This window comes from Pogoniulus pusillus, unplaced genomic scaffold (assembly GCF_015220805.1).
Source record: "Pogoniulus pusillus isolate bPogPus1 unplaced genomic scaffold, bPogPus1.pri scaffold_78_arrow_ctg1, whole genome shotgun sequence".
Taxonomy (NCBI): Eukaryota; Metazoa; Chordata; class Aves; order Piciformes; family Lybiidae; genus Pogoniulus; species Pogoniulus pusillus.
In genome coordinates, this window is record NW_026974723.1 from 38,132 (window position 1) to 57,684 (window position 19,553).

Consider the following 19,553-nt stretch of genomic DNA (forward strand, 5'->3'; position numbering starts at 1 on the left):
AAGGGCGACGAGGCTGGGGAGAGGCCTCGAGCACAAGCCCTACGAGGAGAGGCTTAGGGAGCTGGGGTTGTTTAGCCTGGAGAAGAGGAGGCTCAGGGGTGACCTTATTGCTGTCTACAACTACCTGAAGGGTGGTTGTGGCCAGGAGGAGGTTGCTCTCTTCTCTCAGGTGGCCAGCACCAGAACGAGAGGACACAGCCTCAGGCTGCGCCAGGGGAAATTTCGGCTCGAGGTGAGGAGAAAGTTCTTCACTGAGAGAGTCATTGGCCACTGGAATGGGCTGCCTGGGGAGGTGGTGGAGTCGTCGTCCCTGGGGCAGTTCAAGGCAAGGTTGGATGTGGCACTTGGTGCCATGGTCTAGCCTTGGGCACTGTAGTAAAGGGTTGGACTTGATGATCTGTGAGGTCTCTTCCAACCTTGGTGATACTGTGATACTGGTGATACTGTCACACAATGGTCTTTGTGACGTCGCACAGTGCTCACTGTGACATCACAATGCTTTCTGTGATGTCACACAATGGTCTTTGTGACATCACACAATGCTCACTGTGACATCACAATGCATTCTTTGACATCATAAAATGGTGTTTGTGACATCACACAGTGCTCATTGTGACATCACAATGCTTTCTGTGACGTCACACAATGGCCACTGTGATATCACACAGTGCTCACTGTGACATCACAATGCTTTCTGTGACGTCACTCAATGGTCTTTGTGATGTCACACAATGCACTCAGTGATGTCACACAATGGTCTTTGTGACATCACACTATGCTCACTGTGACATCACAATGCTTTCTGTGACAACATACAATGGTCTTTGTGACATCACACAATGCTCACTGTGACATCACAATGCTTTCTGTGACGTCACACAATGGTTGTTGTGACGTCACACAGTGCTCACTGTGACATCACAATGCTTTCTGTGACGTCACACAATGGACTTTGTGACGTTACACAATGCACACAGAGATGTCACACAATGGTCTTTGTGACGTCACTCAATGCTCACTGTGACATCACAATGCTTTCTATAATATCAAGCAATGATCTTTGTGACATCACACAATGCTCTGATATCAGAATGCTTTCTGTGACGTCACACAAGGCTCACTGTGCTATCACACAGTGCTCACTGTGACATCACAATGCTTTCTGTGATGTCATACAATGGCCTTTGTGACATCACACGGCACTCAGTGATGTCACACAATGATCTTTGTGACATCACACGATGCTGTTACATCACAATGCTTTCTGTGACAACATACAATGGTCTTTGTGACATCACACAATGCTCACTGTGACATCACATTGCTTTCTGTGACGTCACACAATGGTCGTTGTGATGTCACACAGTGCTCACTGTGACATGACAATGCTTTCTGTGACGTCACACAATGCTCATTGTGACATCACAATGCTTTCTGTGATGTCACACAATAGTCTTTGTGACGTCACACAATGCTCACTGTGAAATCACAATGCTTTCTGTGACATCATAAAATGGTCTTTGTGACATCACACAATGCTCACTATGACATCACAATGCTTTCAGTGATGTCACACAATGCTTACTGTGACGTCACACAGTGCTCACTGTGACATCACAATGCTTTCTGTGATGTCACACAATGGTCTTTGTGACGTCACACAATGCTCACTGTGACATCACAATGCTTTCTGTGACGTCACACAATGGTCTTTGAGAGGTCAGACAATGCTCACTGTGACATCACAATGCTTTCTCTGATGTCACACAATGCTTACTGTGACGTCACGCAGTGCTCACTGTGACATCACAATGCTTTCTGTGACATCACGCAATGGTCTTTGTGACGTCACACAATGCTCACTGTGACATCACAGTGCTTTCTGTGATGTCACACAATGGTCTTTGTGTGTCACACAATGCACTCAGTGATGTCACACAATGATCTTTGTGACATCACACAGTGCTCACTGTGACATAACAATGCTTTCTGTGACGTCACACAATGGTCTTGGTGACGTCACACAATGGTCTTTGAGACGTCACACAATGGTCTTTGAGACGTCACACAATGCTCACTGTGACATCACAATGCTTTCTGTGACGTCACACAATTGTCTTTGTGACATCACACAAAACACTCTGTGACATCACACAATGATCACTGTGACATCACAATACTTTCTGTAACGTCACACAATGGTCTTTGTGACGTCACTCAATGCACTCTGTGACATCACAATGCTTTCTGTGATGTCTCACAATGGTCTTTGTGACGTCACACAATGCACTCTGTGATGTCACTTAACGGTCTTAGTGAGATCACACAATGCTCAATGTGACGTCAAACAATGGTTTTTGTGGCGTCACACAATGCTCAGTGTGACATCACAATGTTTTCTGTGACGTCACGCAATGGCCTTTGTGAGTCACACAATGCACTCAGTGATGTCACACATTGGTCTTTGTGACATTACACAGTGCTCACTGTGACATCACAATGCTTTCTGTGATGTCATACAATGGTCTTTGTGACGTCACCCAATGCTCACTGTGACATCACAATGCTTTCTGTGATGTCACACAATGTTCATTGTGACGTCACACAATGCTCACTGTGACATCAGAATGCATTCTGTGACATCATAAAATGGTCTTTGTGAATGTCACACAATGCTCACTGTGACATCACAATGCTTTCTGTGATGTCACACAATGGTGTTTGTGACGTCACACAATGCTCACTGTGACATCACAATGCATTCTGTGACATCATACTATGGTCTTTTTAGACATCACACAATGCTCACTCTGACATCAGAATGCTTTCTGTGATGTCACACAATGGTCTTTGTGACGTCACGCCGTGCTCACTGTGACATCACAATGCTTTCTGTGACGTCAAACAATGGTCTTTGTGACATCACGCAATGGTCTTTATGACGTCACGTAATGGTCTTTGTGACGTCAAACAATGCACTCTGTGACGTCACACAACTGTCTCTGTGACGTCACACAATGGTCTGTGTGACGTCACGCAATGGTCTTAGTGACGTCACACAACGTTCTTTGTGACAGCACACATTGCGGTCTGTGACATCATAATGCTTTCTGTGACATCATACAATGGTCTTAGTGGCATCACACAATGCACTCTGTGACATCACAATGCTTTCTGTGACGTCACGCAATGGCCTTTGTGACGTCACACAATGGTCTTTGTGACATCACACAATGGAAACAGTGACATCACAATGCCTTCAGTGACGTAACACTACGGTCTTTGTGACGTCACACAATGCACTCTGTGACGTCACAATGCTTTCTGTGACGTCGCACAATGCTCACTGTGATATAACACAATGCTCACTGTGACATCACAATGCTTTCTGTGACGTCTCTCAATGGTCTTTGTGAAATCACACAATGCACTCTGTGACATCACAATGCTTTCTGAGACGTCACACAATGGTAACTGTGACATCACAACGTTTTCTGTGACGTCACACGATGGTCTTTGTGATGTCATACAATGGTCTTTGTGACGTAACACAATGCTTACTGTGACATCACAATGCTTTCTGTGACGTCACAGAATGGTCTTTCTGACATCACACAATGGTCTTTGTGACGTCACACAATGCTCACTGTGACATCACAAAGCTTTCTATGATGTCTCACAATGGTCTTTGTGACATCACACAATGCTCATTGTGACATCACACTGGTTTCTGTGACGTCACTCAATGGTCTTTGTGATGTAACACAATGCACTCTGTGATGTCACACAATGGTCTTTGTGACGTCTCGCAGAGCTCACTGTGACATCACAATGCTTTCTATGGCGTCACACAATGGTCTTGGTGACATCACACATTGCACTCTGTGACGTCACAATGGTTTTTGTGACGTTAGACAATATTCTTTCTGACGTCACACAATGCTCACTGTGACATCATAATCCTAGCCCTATTGAAGAACCATAGAAATTCGCTTTACAAAAAGCACTCCTTCTGCGTATAGACCCAGTCAGGAATGGCCTAGCCTGGAATCCCCTGCACCATTCTGCAGCATTCCAGCTCCCTCACACACTGGCAAAAGAAACTTTCTCCTAGCTGCTTTCCTTTGAAGCAGAAACACGTTTACATCCTAGCCCCATTGAAGAAACATAGTAATGCTGTTTAGAAAAAGCACTCCTTCTGCTTATAGACCCAGCCAGGAATGGCCTAGTCTGGAATCTCCTGCACCATTCTGCAGCTTTCCAGCTGCATAACACACTGGCAAAAGAAACGTTCTCCTAGCTGCTTTCCTTTGAAGCAGAAACACGTTTACATCCTATCCCCATTGAAGAATCATAGAAATTGGCTTTACAAAAAGCACTCCTTCTGCGTGTAGACCCAGCGAGGAATGACCTAGCCTGGAATCCCATACACCATTCTGCAGCTTTCCAGCTGCGTCACACACTGGCAGAAGAAACTTTCTCCTAGCTGCTTTCCTTTGAAGCAGAAATACGTTTACATCCTATCCCTGTTGAAGAACCACAGAAATTCGCTTTACAAAAAGCACTCCTTCTGCTTATAGACCCAGTCAGGAATGACCTAGCCTGGAATCCCCGGCACCATTCTGCAGCTTTTCAGCTGCGTCACACACTGGCAAAAGAAACTTTCTCCTAGCTGCTTTGCTTTGAAGCAGAAACACGTTTACATCCTAGCCATATTGAAGAACCATGGAAATTCGCTTTACAAAATGCACTCATTCTGCTTATAGACCCAGTCAGCAATGGCCTAGCCTGGAATCCCCTACGCCATTATGCAGCTTTCCAGCTGCGTCACACACTGGCAGAAGAAACTTTCTCCTAGCTGCTTTCCTTTGAAGCAGAAACACGTTTACATCCTAGCCCCATTGAAGAACCATAGAAATGCCGTTTAGAAAAAGCACTCCTTCCGCTTCTAGACCCAGCCAGGAATGGCCTAGTTTGGAATGTCCTGCACCATTCTGCAGCTTTCCAGCTGCGTCACACACTGGAAAAGAAACTTTCTCCTAGCTGCTTTCCTTTGAAGCAGAAGAACGTTTACATCCTAGCCCCATTGAAGAAACATAGTAATGCTGTTTAGAAAAAGCACTCCTTCTGCTTATAGACCCAGCTAAGAATGGCCTAGCCTGGAATCTCCTGCACCATTCTGCAGCTTTCCAGCTGCATAACACACTGGCAAAAGAAACTTTCTCCTAGATGCTTTCCTTTGAAGCAGAAACACCTTTACATCCTAGCCCCATTGAAGAACCATAGAAATTCGCTTTACAAAAAGCACTCCTTCGTCTTATAGACCTAGCCACAATGACCTAGCCTGGAATCCCGTACACCATTCTGCAGCTTTCCAGCTCCCTCATACACTAGCAAAAGAAACTTTCTCCTAGCTGCTTTCCTTGGAAGCAGAAACACGTTTACATCCTAGCCCCATTGAAGAAGCATAGAAATTCGCTTTACAAAAAGCACTCCTTCTGCTTATAGACCCATCCAGGAATGGCCTCGCCTGGAATTTCCTGCACCGTTCTGCAGCTTTCTAGCTCCCTCACACACTGGCAAAAGAAACTTTCTCCTAGCTGCTTTCCTTTGAAGCAGAAACACGTTTACATCCTAGCCCCATTTAAGAATCATAGAAATTCGCATCACAAAAAGTACTCATTCTGCTTATAGACCCAGTCAGGAATGACCTAGCCTGGAATCCCCTGCACCATTCTGCAGCTTTCCAGCTGTGTCACACACTGGCAAAAGAAACTTTCTCCTAGCTGTTTTCCTTTGAAGCAGAAACACGTTTACATCCTAGCCCCATTGAAGAACCATAGAAATGCCGTTTAGAAAAAGCACTCCTTCTGCATATAGACCCAGTCAGAAATGACCTAGCCTGGAATCCTCTGCACCAATCTGCAGGTTTCCAGCTGCGTCACACACTGGCAAAAGAAACTTTCTCCTAGCTGCTTTCCTTTGAAGCAGAAACACATTTAAATCCTATCCCTATTGAAGAAACATAGAAATTCGCTTTACAAAAAGCACTCCTTCTGCTTATAGACCCAGCCAGGAATGACCTAGCCTGGAATCCCCTACACCATTCTGCATCTTTCCAGCTGCATCACACACTGGCAAAAGAAACTTCTCCTAGCTGCTTTCCTTTGAAGCAGAAACACGTTTACATCCTATCCCTATTGAAGAACCATAGAAATTCGCTTTACAAAAAGCACTCCTTCTGCGTGTAGACCCAGCCAGGAATGACCTAGCCTGGAATTCCCCTACACCATTCTGCAGCTTTCCAGCTGCGTCACACACTGGCAAAAGAAACTTTCTCCTAGCTGCTTTCCTTTGAAGCAGAAACACATTTACATCCTATCCCCACTGAAGAACCATAGAAATTCGCTTTACAAAAAGCACTCCTTCTGCTTATAGACCCAGCCAGGAATGGCCTAGCCTGGAATCCCTGTCATGGAGAGTAGCAAAAGGTCTCTAAGTTTTTGCTATATTGTGTAGTTTCTAGTGCCTCATATTCGAGCAGAAAGCATCGAAAACCCAAAACAATCTTTCAGTCCCATGGGATGGTTTCGGCCTAAGGCAAGTAGACGGTAAACACTGGCCATGTTTTCCTTTTACTTGGCGTCAAAGTGGGATGAGAGTGGCCTTGCTTTCCAGACAACAGGGTATTGTTTTGGTTAGTAGAAACGACTTTCTCAAGCCTGCCCAACACCTGCAGGAGGGCTGGCCTGAGGAGTGGTCTTTATATTGTTTAGGTAATGTTATCCAATTGCATAAGTTGCTTACTGTTTTTTACCAATGTATGTGAACAACGTAAAAATGGTCCGAATTGTGGGCTAGCCCTATTTTGGAACATTATAAAAATGGTGGACAGGCCAGGATCGAGGCCCTAGCCTTCTGGGTCTGCCCCTTTCCCTTCTGGGTTTTTCCAGCCATTCTGTTTTTTTCCCTTCCTCGCTCCTGTCCTTCCTCGAACTTCTAACGACAACAAACTGCTTGCCGATCTAGCCTCACCTCGGGCGGACACGCCGAGCCGCAGAGGCAGGAAGCCTGCACATGCCTGGACCCTCATCGGGAGAAAGGGACTCCCTACCAAGCTACAGACTGTGAGTAGCTGACGAACTATTAACTCAAACCAGAGACTGAAAAGAACTCTCTTTAAACATCATAGACTCTTTAATTTGCCATTTTCGGAAATGTTACTTTTACCTCGATCAAAAGAATTAACAAGGGTGGTGTAGTTTCGGGAAGAGGGAATTCACATTTTTGCAATAAATCACTGATAAAATAGTCAACGCCTCGCGTATTTTCCCCATAAAACTCTGCCGCGAAACTGCGTTCCACGACAATCTCCTACACCATTCTGCAGCTTTCCAGCTGCGTCACACACTGGCAAAAGAAACTTTCTCCTAGCTGCTTTCCTTTGAAGCAGAAACACGTTTACATCCTAGCCCCATTGAAGAACCATAAAAAATTCGCTTTTCAAAAAGCACTCCTTCTGCTTATAGACCCAGCCAGGAATGACCTAGCTTGGAATCCCCTGCACCATTCTGCAGCTTTCCAGCTCCCTCACACACTGGCAAAAGCAACTTTCTCCTAGCTGCTTTCCTTTGAAGCAGAAACACGTTTACATCCTAGTCCCAATGAAGAACCATAGAAATGCCGTTTAGAAAAAGCACTCATTCTGCTTGTAGACCCAGCTAGGAATGGCTTAGCCTGGAATCTCCTGCACTGTTCTGCAGCTTTCCAGCTCCCTCACACACTGGCAAAAGAAACTTTCTCCTAGCTGCTTTCCTTTGAAGCAGAAACACGTTTACATCCTAGCCCCATTGAAGAAACATAGAAATTCGCTTTACAAAAAGCACTCCTTCTGCTTATAGAGCCAGCCAGGAATGGCCTAGCCTGGAATCCCCTACACCATTCTGCAGCTTTCCAGCTGCATCACACACTGGCAAAAGAATCTTTCTCCTAGCTGCTTTCCTTTGAAGCAGAAACACGTTTACATTCTAGCCCCACTGAAGAACCATAGAAATACCGTTTAGAAAAAGCACTCCTGCTTATAGACCCAGCCAGGAATGGCCTAGCCTGGAATCTCCTGCACCATTCTGCAGCTTTCCAGCTGTGTCACACACTGGCAAAAGAAACTTTCTCCTAGCTGCTTTCCTTTGAAGCAGAAACACGTTTACATCCTTGCCCCATTGAAGAAACATAGAAATTCGCTTTACAAAAAGCACTCCTTCTGCTTATAGACCCAGTCAGGAATGACCTAGCCTGGAATCCCCTACGTCATTCTGCAGCTTTCCAACTCCCTCACACACGGGCAAAAGAAGCTTTCTCCTAGCTGCTTTCCTTTGAAGGAGAAACACGTTTACATCCTATCACTATTGAAGAACCATAGAAATTCGCTTTACAAAAAGCACTCCTTCTGCCTGTAGACCCAGCGAGGAATGACCTAGCCTAGAATTCCCTACACCATTCTGCAGGTTTCCAGCTGCGTCACACACTGGCAAAAGAAACTTTCTCCTAGATGCTTTCCTTTGAAGCAGAAACACGTTTACATCCTAGCCCCATTGAAGAAACATAGAAATTCGCTTTACGAAAAGCACTCCTTCTGCTTATAGACCCAGCCAGGAATGACCTAGCCTGGAATCCCCTACACCGTTCTGCAGCTTTCCAGCTGCGTGACTCACTGGCAAAAGAAACTTTCTCCTAGCTGCTTTCCTTTGAAGCAGAAACACGTTTACATCCTAGCCCCCTTGAAGAAACATAGAAATTCGGTTTAGAAAAAGCACTCCTTCTACTTATAGACCCAGTCAGGAATGACCTAGCCTGGAATCCCCTGCAGCATTCTGCAGCTTTCCAGCTCTCTGACACCCTGGCAAAAGAAACTTTGTCCTATCAGCTTTCCTTTGAAGCAGAAACACGTTTACATCCTAGCCGCATTGAAGAAACATAGAAATTCGGTTCAGAAAAAGCAATCCTTCTGCTTATAGACCCAGTCAGGAATGACGTAGCCTGGAATCCCCTGCACCATTCTGCAGCTTTCCAGCTCCCTCACAGACTGGCAAAAGAAACTTTCAGCTAGCTGCTTTCCTTTGAAGCAGGAAGACTTTTACATCCTAGCCCCATTGGAGAACCATAGAAATGCCGGTTAGAAAAAGCAATCCGTCTGCGTGTAGACCCAGCCAGGAATGGCCTAGCCTGGAATTCCCTGCACCATTCTGCAGCTTTCCAGCTCCCACATACTCTGGCAAAAGAAACTTTCTCCTAGCTGCTTTCCTTTGAAGCAGAAACACGTTTACATCCTTGCCCCATTGAAGAAACATAGAAATTCGGATTAGAAAAAGCAATCCTTCTGCTTATAGACCCAGACAGCAATGGCGTAGCCTGGAATCCCCTGCACCATTCTGCAGCTTTCCAGCTCACTCACACACTGGCAAAAGAAACTTTCTCCTAGCTGCTTTCCTTTGAAGCATAAACACATTTACATCCTAGCCCCATTGAAGAAACACAGAAATTCGCTTTACAAAAAGCACTCCTTCTGCTTATAGACCCAGTCAGGAATGACCTAGCCTGGAATCCCCTACACCATTCTGCAGCTTTTCAGCTGCGTCAGACACTGGCAAAAGAAACTTTCTCCTAGCTGCTTTCCTTTGAAGCAGAAACACGTTTACATCCTAGCCCCATTGAAGAAACATAGAAATTCGTTTTAGAACAAGCAATCCTTCTCCTTATAGACCCAGTCAGGAATGACCTAGCCTGGAATCCCCTGCACCATTCTGCAGCTCTCCAGCTCCCTCACACACTGGCAAAAGAAACTTTCTCCTAGCTGCTCTCCTTTGAAGCAGAAACACGTTTACATCCTATCCCCATTGAAAACCATTGAAATTCGCTTTACAAAAAACACTCCTTCTGCTCATAGACCCAGTCAGGAATGGCCTAGCCTGGAATCCCCTGCACCATTCTGCAGCTTTCCAGCTGCGTCACACACTGGCAAAAGAAACTTTCTCCTAGCTGCTTTCCTTTGAAGCAGAAACACGTTTACATCCTAGCCCCATTGAAGAACCATAGAAATGCCATTTAGATAAAGCACTCCTTCTGTGTGTAGACCCATCCAGGAATGGCCTAGCCTGGAATCCCCTGCACCATTCTCTAGCTTTCCAGCTGCATGACACACTGGCAGAAGAAACTTTCTCCTAGCTGCTTTCCTTTGAAGCAGAAACACGTTTACATCCTAGCCCCTTTGAGGAAACATGGAAATTCGCTTTACAAAAAGCACTCCTTCTGCTTATAGACCCAGTCAGGAATGACCTAGCCTGGAATCCCCTACACCATTCTGCAGCTTTCCAGCTGCGTCACACACTGGCAAAAGAAACTTTCTCCTAGCTGCTTTCCTTTGAAGCAGAAACACGTTTACATCCTAGCCCCATTGAAGAACCATAGAAATTCGCTTTACAAAAAGCAATCCTTCTGCTTATAGACCCAGTCAGGAATGACCTAGCCTGGAATCCCCGGCACCATTCTGCAGCTTTCCAGCTCCCTCACACACTGGCAAAAGAAACTTTCTCCTAGCTGCTTTCCTTTGAAGCAGAAACACGTTTACATCCTAGCCCCATTGAAGAACCATAGAAATGCCGCTTAGAAAAAGCACTCCTTCTGCTTATAGACCCAGTCAGGAATGACCTAGCCTGGAATCTCCTGCACCATTCTGCAGCGTTCCAGCTGCGTCACACACTGGCAAAAGAAACTTTCTCCTAGCTGCTTTCCTTTGAAGCAGAAACACGTTTACATCCTAGGCCCATTGAAGAACCATAGAAATTTGCTTTACAAAAAGCACTCCTTCTGCTTATAGTCCCATCCAGGAATGACCTAGCCTGGAATCCCCTACACCATTCTGCAGCTTTCCAGCTGCGTCACACACTGGCAAAAGAAACTTTCTCCTAGCTGTTTTCCTTTGAAGCAGAAACACGTTTACATCCTAGCCCCATTGAAGAACCATAGAAATGCCGTTTACAAAAAGTACTCCTTCTGCTTATAGACCCAGTCAGGAATGACCTAGCCTGGAATCCCCTGCACCATTCTGCAGCTTTCCAGCTGCGTCACACACTGGCAAAAGAAACTTTCTCCTAGCTGCTTTCCTCTGAAGCAGAAACACGTTTACATCGTAGCCCCATTGAAGAAACATAGAAATACCGTTTAGAAAAAGCATTCATTCTGCTTATAGACCCAGTCAGGAATGGCCTAGCCTGGAATCCCCTGCACCATTCTGCAGCTTTCCAGCGGCGTCACACGCTGGCAAAAGAAACTTTCTCCTAGCTGCTTTCCTTTGAAGCAGAAACACGTTTACATCCTATGCCCATTGAAGAACCATATAAATTCGCTTTACAAAAAGCACTCCTTCTGCTTATAGACCCAGTCAGGAATGATCTAGCCTGGAATCCCCTACACCATTCTGCAGCTTTCCACCTCCCTCACACACTGGCAAAAGAAACTTTCTCCTAGCTGCTTTCCTTTGAAGCAGAAACACGTTTACATCCTATCCCCATTGAAGAACCATAGAAATTCGCTTTCCAAAAAGCAATCCCTCTGCTTATGGAGCCAGCCAGGAATGGCCTAGCCTGGAATCCCAGGCACCATTCTGCAGCTTTCCAGCTGCGTCACACACTGGCAAAGGAAACTTTCACCTAGCTGCTTTCCTTTGAAGCAGAAACACGTTTACATCCTATCCCTATTGAAGAACCATAGAAATTCGCTTTACAAAAAGCACTCATTCAACTTATAGACCCAGTCAGGAATGGCCTAGCCTGGAATTCCCTGCACCATTCTGCAGCTTTCCAGCTGCGTCACACACTGGCAAAAGAAACTTTCTCCTAGCTGCTTTCCTTTGAAGCAGAAACACGTTTACATCCTAGCCCCATTGAAGAACCATAGAAATTCGCTTTACAAAAAGCAATCATTCTGCTATAGACCCAGCCAGGAATGACCTAGCCTGGAATCTCCTGCACCATTCTGCAGCTTTCCAGCTTCCTCACACACTGGCAAAAGGAACTTTCTCCTAGCTGCTTTACATTGAAGCAGAAACACGTTTACATCCTAGCCCCATTGAAGAACCATAGAAATGCCATTTAGATAAAGCACTCCTTCTGTGTGTAGACCCATCCAGGAATGGCCTAGCCTGGAATCCCCTGCACCATTCTCTAGCTTTCCAGCTGCATGACACACTGGCAGAAGAAACTTTCTCCTAGCTGCTTTCCTTTGAAGCAGAAGCACGTTTACATCCTATCCCTATTGAAGAACCATAGAAATTCGCTTTACAAAAAGCACTCCTTCTGCTTATAGACCCAGTCAGGAATGACCTAGCCTGGAATCCCCTGCACCATTCTGCAGCTTTCCAGCTGCGTCACACACTGGCAAAAGAAACTTTCTCCTAGCTGCTTTCCTTTGAAGCAGAAACACGTTTAGATCCTAGTCCCATTGAAGAACCATAGAAATACCGTTTAGAAAAAGCACTCCTGCTTATAGACACAGCCAGGAATGGCCCAGCCTGGAATATCCTGCACCGTTCTGCAGCTTTCCAGCTCCCTCACACACTGGCAAAAGAAACTTTCTCCTAGCTGCTTTCCTTTGAAGCAGAAACACGTTTACATCCTAGCCCCAGTGAAGAAACATAGAAATTCACTTTACAAAAAGCACTCATTCTGCTTATAGACCCTGTCAGGAATGACCTAGCCTGGAATCCCCTACACCATTCTGCATCTTTCCAGCTGCGTCACACACTGGCAAAAGAATCTTTCTCCTAGCTGCTTTCCTTTGAAGCAGAAACACGTTTACATCCTAGCCCCATTGAAGAACCATAGAAATGCTGTTTAGAAAAAGCAATCCTTCTGCTTATAGACCCAGCCAGGAATGGCCTAGCCTGCAATCTCCTGCTCCATTCTGCAGCTTTCCAACTCCCTCACACACTGGCAAAAGAAACTTTCTCCTAGCTGCTTTCCTTTGAAGCAGAAACACGTTTACATCCTAGCCCCATTGATGAAACATAGAAATTCGTTTAGAAAAAGCAATCCTTCTGCTTATAGACCCAGCCAGGAATGGCCTAGCCTGGAATCTCCTGCACCGTTCTGTAGCTTTCCAGCTCCCTCACACACTGGCAAACGAAACTTTCTCCTAGCTGCTTTCCTTTGAAGCAGAAACACGTTTACATCCTAGCCCCAGTGAAGAAACATAGAAATTCGCATTACAAAAAGCATTCATTCTGCTTATAGACCCTGTCAGGAATGACCTAGCCTGGAATCCCCTACACCATTCTGCATCTTTCCAGCTGCGTCACACACTGGCAAAAGAAACTTTCTCCTAGCTGCTTTCCTTTGAAGCAGAAACACGTTTACATCCTAGCCCCATTGAAGAAACATAGAAATGCTGTTTAGAAAAAGCAATCCTTCTGCTTATAGACCCAGCCAGGAATGGCCTAGCCTAGAATTCCCGACACCATTCTGCAGCTTTCCAGCTCCCTCACACACTGGCAAAAGAAACTTTCTCCTAGCTGCTTTCCTTTGAAGCAGAAACACGTTTACATCCTAGCCCCATTGATGAAACATAGAAATTCGTTTAGAAAAAGCACTCCTTCTGCGTGTAGACCCATCCAGGAATGGCCTAGCCTGGAATCCCCTGCACCATTCCGCAGCTTTCCAAGTCACTGACACACTGGCAAAAGAAACTTTCTCCTAGCTGCTTTCCTTTGAAGCAGAAACACGTTTACATCCTACTCCCATTGATGAAACACAGAAATTTGCTTTAAAAAAGCAATCCTGCTGCTTATAGACACAGCCAGGAATGACCTAGCTTGGAATCCCCTACACCATTCTGCATCTTTCCAGCTGCGTCACACACTGGCAAAAGAAACTTTCTCCTAGCTGCTTTCTTTTGAAGCAGAAACACGTTTACATCCTATCCCCATTGAAGAACCATAGAAATGCTGTTTAGAAAAAGCAATCCTTCTGCTTATAGACCCAGCCAGGAATGGCCTAGCCTGCAATCTCCTGCTCCATTCTGCAGCTTTCCAGCTCCCTCACACACTGGCAAAAGAAACTTTCTCCTAGCTGCTTTCCTTTGAAGCAGAAACACGTTTACATCCTAGCCCCATTGAAGAGCCATAGAAAGTCGCTTTACAAAAAGCACTCCTTCTGCTTATAGACCCAGTCAGGAATGGCCTAGCCTGGAATCCCCTGCACCATTCTACTACTTTCCAGCTCACTCACACACTAACAAAAGAAACATTCTCCTAGCTGCTTTCCTTTGAAGCAGAAACACGTTTACATCCTAGCCCCATTGAAGATCCATATTAGTGCCGTTTAGAAAAAGCACTCCTTCTGCGTGTAGACCCATCCAGGAATGGCCTAGCCTGGAATCCCCTGCACCATTCTGCAGCTTTCCAGCTCCCTCACACACTGGCAAAAGAAACTTTCTCCTAGCTGCTTTCCTTTGAAGCAGAAACACGTCTACATCCTAGCCCCATTGAAGAACCATAGAAATGCTGTTTAGAAAAAGGAATCCTTCTGCTTATAGACCCAGTCAGGAATGACCTAGCCTGGAATCCCCTGCACCATTCTGCAGCTTTCCAGCTCCCTCACACACTGGCAAAAGAAACTTTCTCCTAGCTGCTTTCCTTTGAAGCAGAAACACGTTTACATCCTAGCCCCATTGAAGAACCATAGAAATGCCGTTTAGATAAAGCACTCCTTCTGCGTGTAGACCCAGCCAGGAATGGCCTAGCCTGGAATCCCCTGCACCATTCTGCAGCTTTCCAGCTCCCTCACACACTGGCAAAAGAAACTTTCTCCTAGCTGCTCTCCTTCGAAGCTGAAACACATTTACATCCTATCCAAATTGAAGAACCATAGAAATTCGCTTTACAAAAAGCACTCCTTCTGCTTATAGACAAAGTCAGGAATGACCTAGCCTGGAATCCCCTACACCATTCTGCAGCTTTCCAGCTCCCTCACACAGTGGCAAAAGAAACTTTCTCCTAGCTGCTTTCCTTTGAAGAAGAAACACATTTACATGCTAGCCCCATTGAAGAACTATAGAAATGCCGATCAGAAAAAGCAATCCTATTGCATATAGACCCAGTCAAGAATGAGCTAGCCTGGAATCCCCTGCACCATTCTGAAGCTTTGCAGCTCCCTCACACACTGGCAAAAGAAACTTTCTCCTAGCTGCTTTCATTTGAAGCGGAAACACGTTTACATCCTAGCCCCTTTGAAGAACCATAGAAATGCCATTTAGAAAAAGCAATCCTTCTGCTTATAGACCCAGTCAGGAATGGCCTAGCCTGGAATGCCCTAGACCATTCTTCAGCTTTCCAGCTCCCTCACACACTGGCAGAAGAAACTTTCTCCTAGCTGCTTTCCTTTGAAGCAGAAACACGTTTACATCCTAGCCCCATTGAAGAACCATAGAAATTCGCTTTACAAAAAGGACTCCTTCTGCTTGTAGACCCAGTCAGGAATGACCTAGCCTGGAATCCCCTGCACCATTCTGCAGCTTTCCAGCTCCCTCACACACTGGCAAAAGAAACTTTCTCCTAGCTGCTTTCCTTGGAAGCAGAAACACGTTTACATCCTAGCCCCATTGAAGAACCATAGAAATGCCGATTAGAAAAAGCAATCCTTCTGCTTATAGACCCAGCCAGGAATGGCCTAGCCTGGAATCCCCTGCACCACTCTGCAGCTTTCCAGCTCCCTCACACACTGGCAAAAGAAACTTTCTCCTAGCTGCTTTCCTTTGAAGCAGAAACACGTTTACATCCTAGCCCTATTGAAGAACCATAGAAATTCGCTTTAGAAAAAGCAATCCTTCTGCTTATAGACCCAGCCAGGAATGGCCTAGCCCGGAATCCCTTGCACCATTCTGCAGCTTTCCAGCTCCCTCACACACTGGCAGAAGAAACTTTCTCCTAGCTGCTTTCCTTTGAAGCAGAAGCACGTTTACATCCTAGCCCCATTGAAGAACCATAGAAATGCCGTATAGAAAAAGCAAACCTTCTGCTTGTAGACCCAGTCAAGAATGACCTAGCCTGGAATCCCTTGCACCATTCTGCAGCTTTCCAGATCCGTCACACACTGGCAGAAGAAACTTTCTCCTAGCTGCTTTCCTTTGAAGCAGAAACACGTTTACATCCTAGCCCCATTGAAGAACCATAGAAATGCCGTTTAGAAAAAGCAATCCTTCTGCGTGTAGACCCATCCAGGAATGGCCTAGCCTGTAATCCCCTGCACCATTCTGCAGCTTTCCAGCTCCCTCACACACTGGCAAAAGAAACTTTCTCCTAGCTGCTTTCCTTTGAAGCTGAAACACGTTTACATCCTATCCCTATTGAGGAACCATAGAAATGCCGTTTAAAAAAAGCACTCCTTCTGCTTATAGACCCAGTCAGGAATCACCTAGCCTGGAATCCCCTACACCATTCTGCAGCTTTCCAGCTGCCTCACACACTGGCAAAAGAAACTTTCTCCTAGCTGCTTTCCTTTGAAGCAGAAACACATTTACATCCTAGCCCCATTGAAGAACCATAGAAATGCCGTTTAGAAAAAGCACTCCTTCTGCTTATAGACCCAGCCAGGAATGGCCTAGCCTGGAATCCCCTGCACCATTCTGCAGCTTACCAGCTCCCTCACACACTGGCAAAAGAAACTTTCTCCTAGCTGCTTTCCTTTGAAGCAGAAACACGTTTACATCCTAGCCCCATTGAAGAACCATAGAAATGCCGTTTAGAAAAAGCAATCCTTCTGCTTATAGACCCAGCCAGGAATGACCTAGCCTGGAATCCCCTGCACCATTCTGCAGCTTTCCAGCTGCGTCACACACTGGCAAAAGAAACTTTCTCCTAGCTGCTTTCCTTTGAAGCAGAAACACGTTTACATCCTATCCCTATTGAAGAACCATAGAAATTCGCTTTACAAAAAGCACTCCTTCTGCGTGTAGACCCAGTCAAGAATGGCCTAGCCTGGAATCCCCTACACCATTCTGCAGCTTTCCAGCTCCCTCACACACTGGCAGAAGAAACTTTCTCCTAGCTGCTTTCCTTTGAAGCAGAAACAAGTTTACATCCTAGCCCCATTGAAGAACCATAGAAATGCCGTTTACAAAAAGCAATCCTTCTGCGTGTAGACCCAGTCAAGAACGACCTAGCCTGGAATCCCCTGCACCATTCTTCAGCTTTCCAGCTCCCTCACACACTGGCAAAAGAAACTTTCTCCTAGCTGCTTTCCTTTGAAGCAGAAACACGTTTACATCCTAGCCCCATTGAAGAACCATAGAAATTCGCTTTACAAAAAGCACTCCTTCTGCTTCTAGACCCAGTCAGGAATGACCTAGCCTGGAATCCCCTGCACCGTTCTGCAGCTTTCCAGCTCCCTGGCACACTGGCAAAAGAAACTTTCTCCTAGCTGCTTTCCTTTGAAGCAGAAACACGTTTACATCCTAGCCCCATTGAAGAACCATAGAAATTCGCTTTACAAAAAGCACTCCTTCTGCTTCTAGACCCAGTCAAGAATGACCTAGCCTGGAATCCACTGCACCGTTCTGCAGCTTTCCAGCTCCCTCACACACTGGCAAAAGAAACTTTCTCCTAGCTGCTTTCCTTTGAAGCAGAAACACGTTTACATCCTAGCCCCATTGCAGAACCATACAAATGCCGTTTAGAAAAAGCACACCTTCTGCTTATAGACCCAGCCAGGAATGACCTAGCCTGGAATCCCGTGCACCATTCTGCAGCTTTCCAGCTGCGTCACACACTGGCAAAAGAAACTTTCTCCTAGCTGCTTTCCTTTGAAGCAGAAACACGTCTACATCCTAGCCCCATTGAAGAACCATAGAAAGTCGCTTTAGAAAAAGCACTCCTTCTGCTTATAGACCCAGTCAGGAATGGCCTAGCCTGGAATACCCTACACCATTACGCAGCTTTCCACCTCCGTCACACACTGGCAGGAGAAACTTTCTCCTAGCTGCTTTCCTTTGAAGCAGAAACACGTTTACATCCTAGCCCCATTGAGGAACCATAGAAATGCCGATTAGAAAAAGCACGCCTCTGCGTGTAGACCCATGCCAGGAATGGCCTAGCCTGGAATTTCCTGCACCATTCTGCAGCTTTCCAGCTCCCTCACACACTGGCAAAAGAAACTTTCTCCTAGCTGCTTTCCTTTGAAGCAGAAACACGTCTACATCCTAGCCCCATTGAAGTACCATAGAAATTCGCTTTACAAAAAGCACTCCTTCTGCTTCTAGACCCAGTCAAGAATGCCCTAGCCTGGAATCCCCTGCACCGTTCTGCAGCTTTCCAGCTCCCTCACACACTGGCAAAAGAAACTTTCTCCTAGCTGCTTTCCTTTGAAGCAGAAACACGTTTACATCCTATCCCTATTGAAGAACCATAGAAATTCGCTTTAGAAAAAGCAATCCTTCTGCTTATAGACCCAGCCAGGAATGGCCTAGCGTGCAATCCCCTGCACCATTCTGCAGCTTTCCACCTCCCTCACACACTGGCAAAAGAAACTTTCTCCTAGCTGCTTTCCTTTGAAGCAGAAACACGTTTACATCCTAGCCCCATTGAAGAACCATAGAAATTCGCTTTACAAAAAGCACTCCTTCTGCTTCTAGACCCACTCAAGAATGACCTAGCCTGGAATCCCCTGCACCGTTCTGCAGCTTTCCAGCTCCCTCACACACTGGCAAAAGAAACTTTCTCCTAGCTGCTTTCCTTTGAAGCAGAAACACGATTACATCCTATCCCTTTTGAAGAAACATAGAAATGCCGTTTAGAAAAAGCACTCCTTCTGCGTGTAGACCCATCCAGGAATGGCCTAGCCTGGAATCCCCTGCACCATTCTGCAGCTTTCCAGCTGCGTCACACACTGGCTAAAGAAACTTTCTCCTAGCTGCTTTCCTTTGAAGCAGAAACACGTTTACATCCTAGCCCCATTGAGGAGCCATAGAAATTCGCTATACAAAAAGCAATCCTTCTGCTTATAGACCCAGCCAGGAATGGCCTAGCCTGGAATCCCCTGCACCAGTCTGCAGCTTTCCAGCTGCGTCAGACACTGGCAAAGGAAACTTTCTCCTAGCTGCTTTCCTTTGAAGCAGAAACACGTTTAAATCCTAGCCCCATTGATGAAACATAGAAATTCGTTATAGAAAAAGCAATCCCTCTGCTTATAGACCCAGCCTGTAATGTTCTAGCCAGGAATCCCCTGCACCATTCGGCAGCTTTCCAGCTCCCTCACACACTGGCAAAACAAACTTTCTCCTAGCTGCTTTGCTTTGAAGCAGAAACACGTTTACATCCCAGCCCCATTGATGAACCATAGAAATGCCGTTTAGAAAAAACACTCCTTCTGCGTGTAGACCCAGCCAGGAATGGCCTAGCCTGGAATCCCCTGCACCGTTCTGCAGCTTTCCACCTCCCTCACACACTGGCAGAAGAAACTTTCTCCTAGCTGCTTTCCTTTGAAGCAGAAACACGTTAAAATCCTAGC

General features: G+C 45.8%; 1 protein-coding gene across 1 annotated transcript in view; it reads left to right on the forward strand.

Annotated features, from left to right (window-relative positions):
* The first annotated feature begins 217 nt into the window (after positions 1–217).
* LOC135174558 (protein disulfide-isomerase TMX3-like) overlaps positions 218–19,553 on the forward strand; it is an 80,745-nt gene continuing 61,409 nt past the window's right edge. The window contains exon 1 of the transcript XR_010301996.1: positions 218–232. The gene's annotated coding sequence lies outside the window, so the exon portion shown is untranslated. The remainder of the gene's footprint in view (positions 233–19,553) is intronic.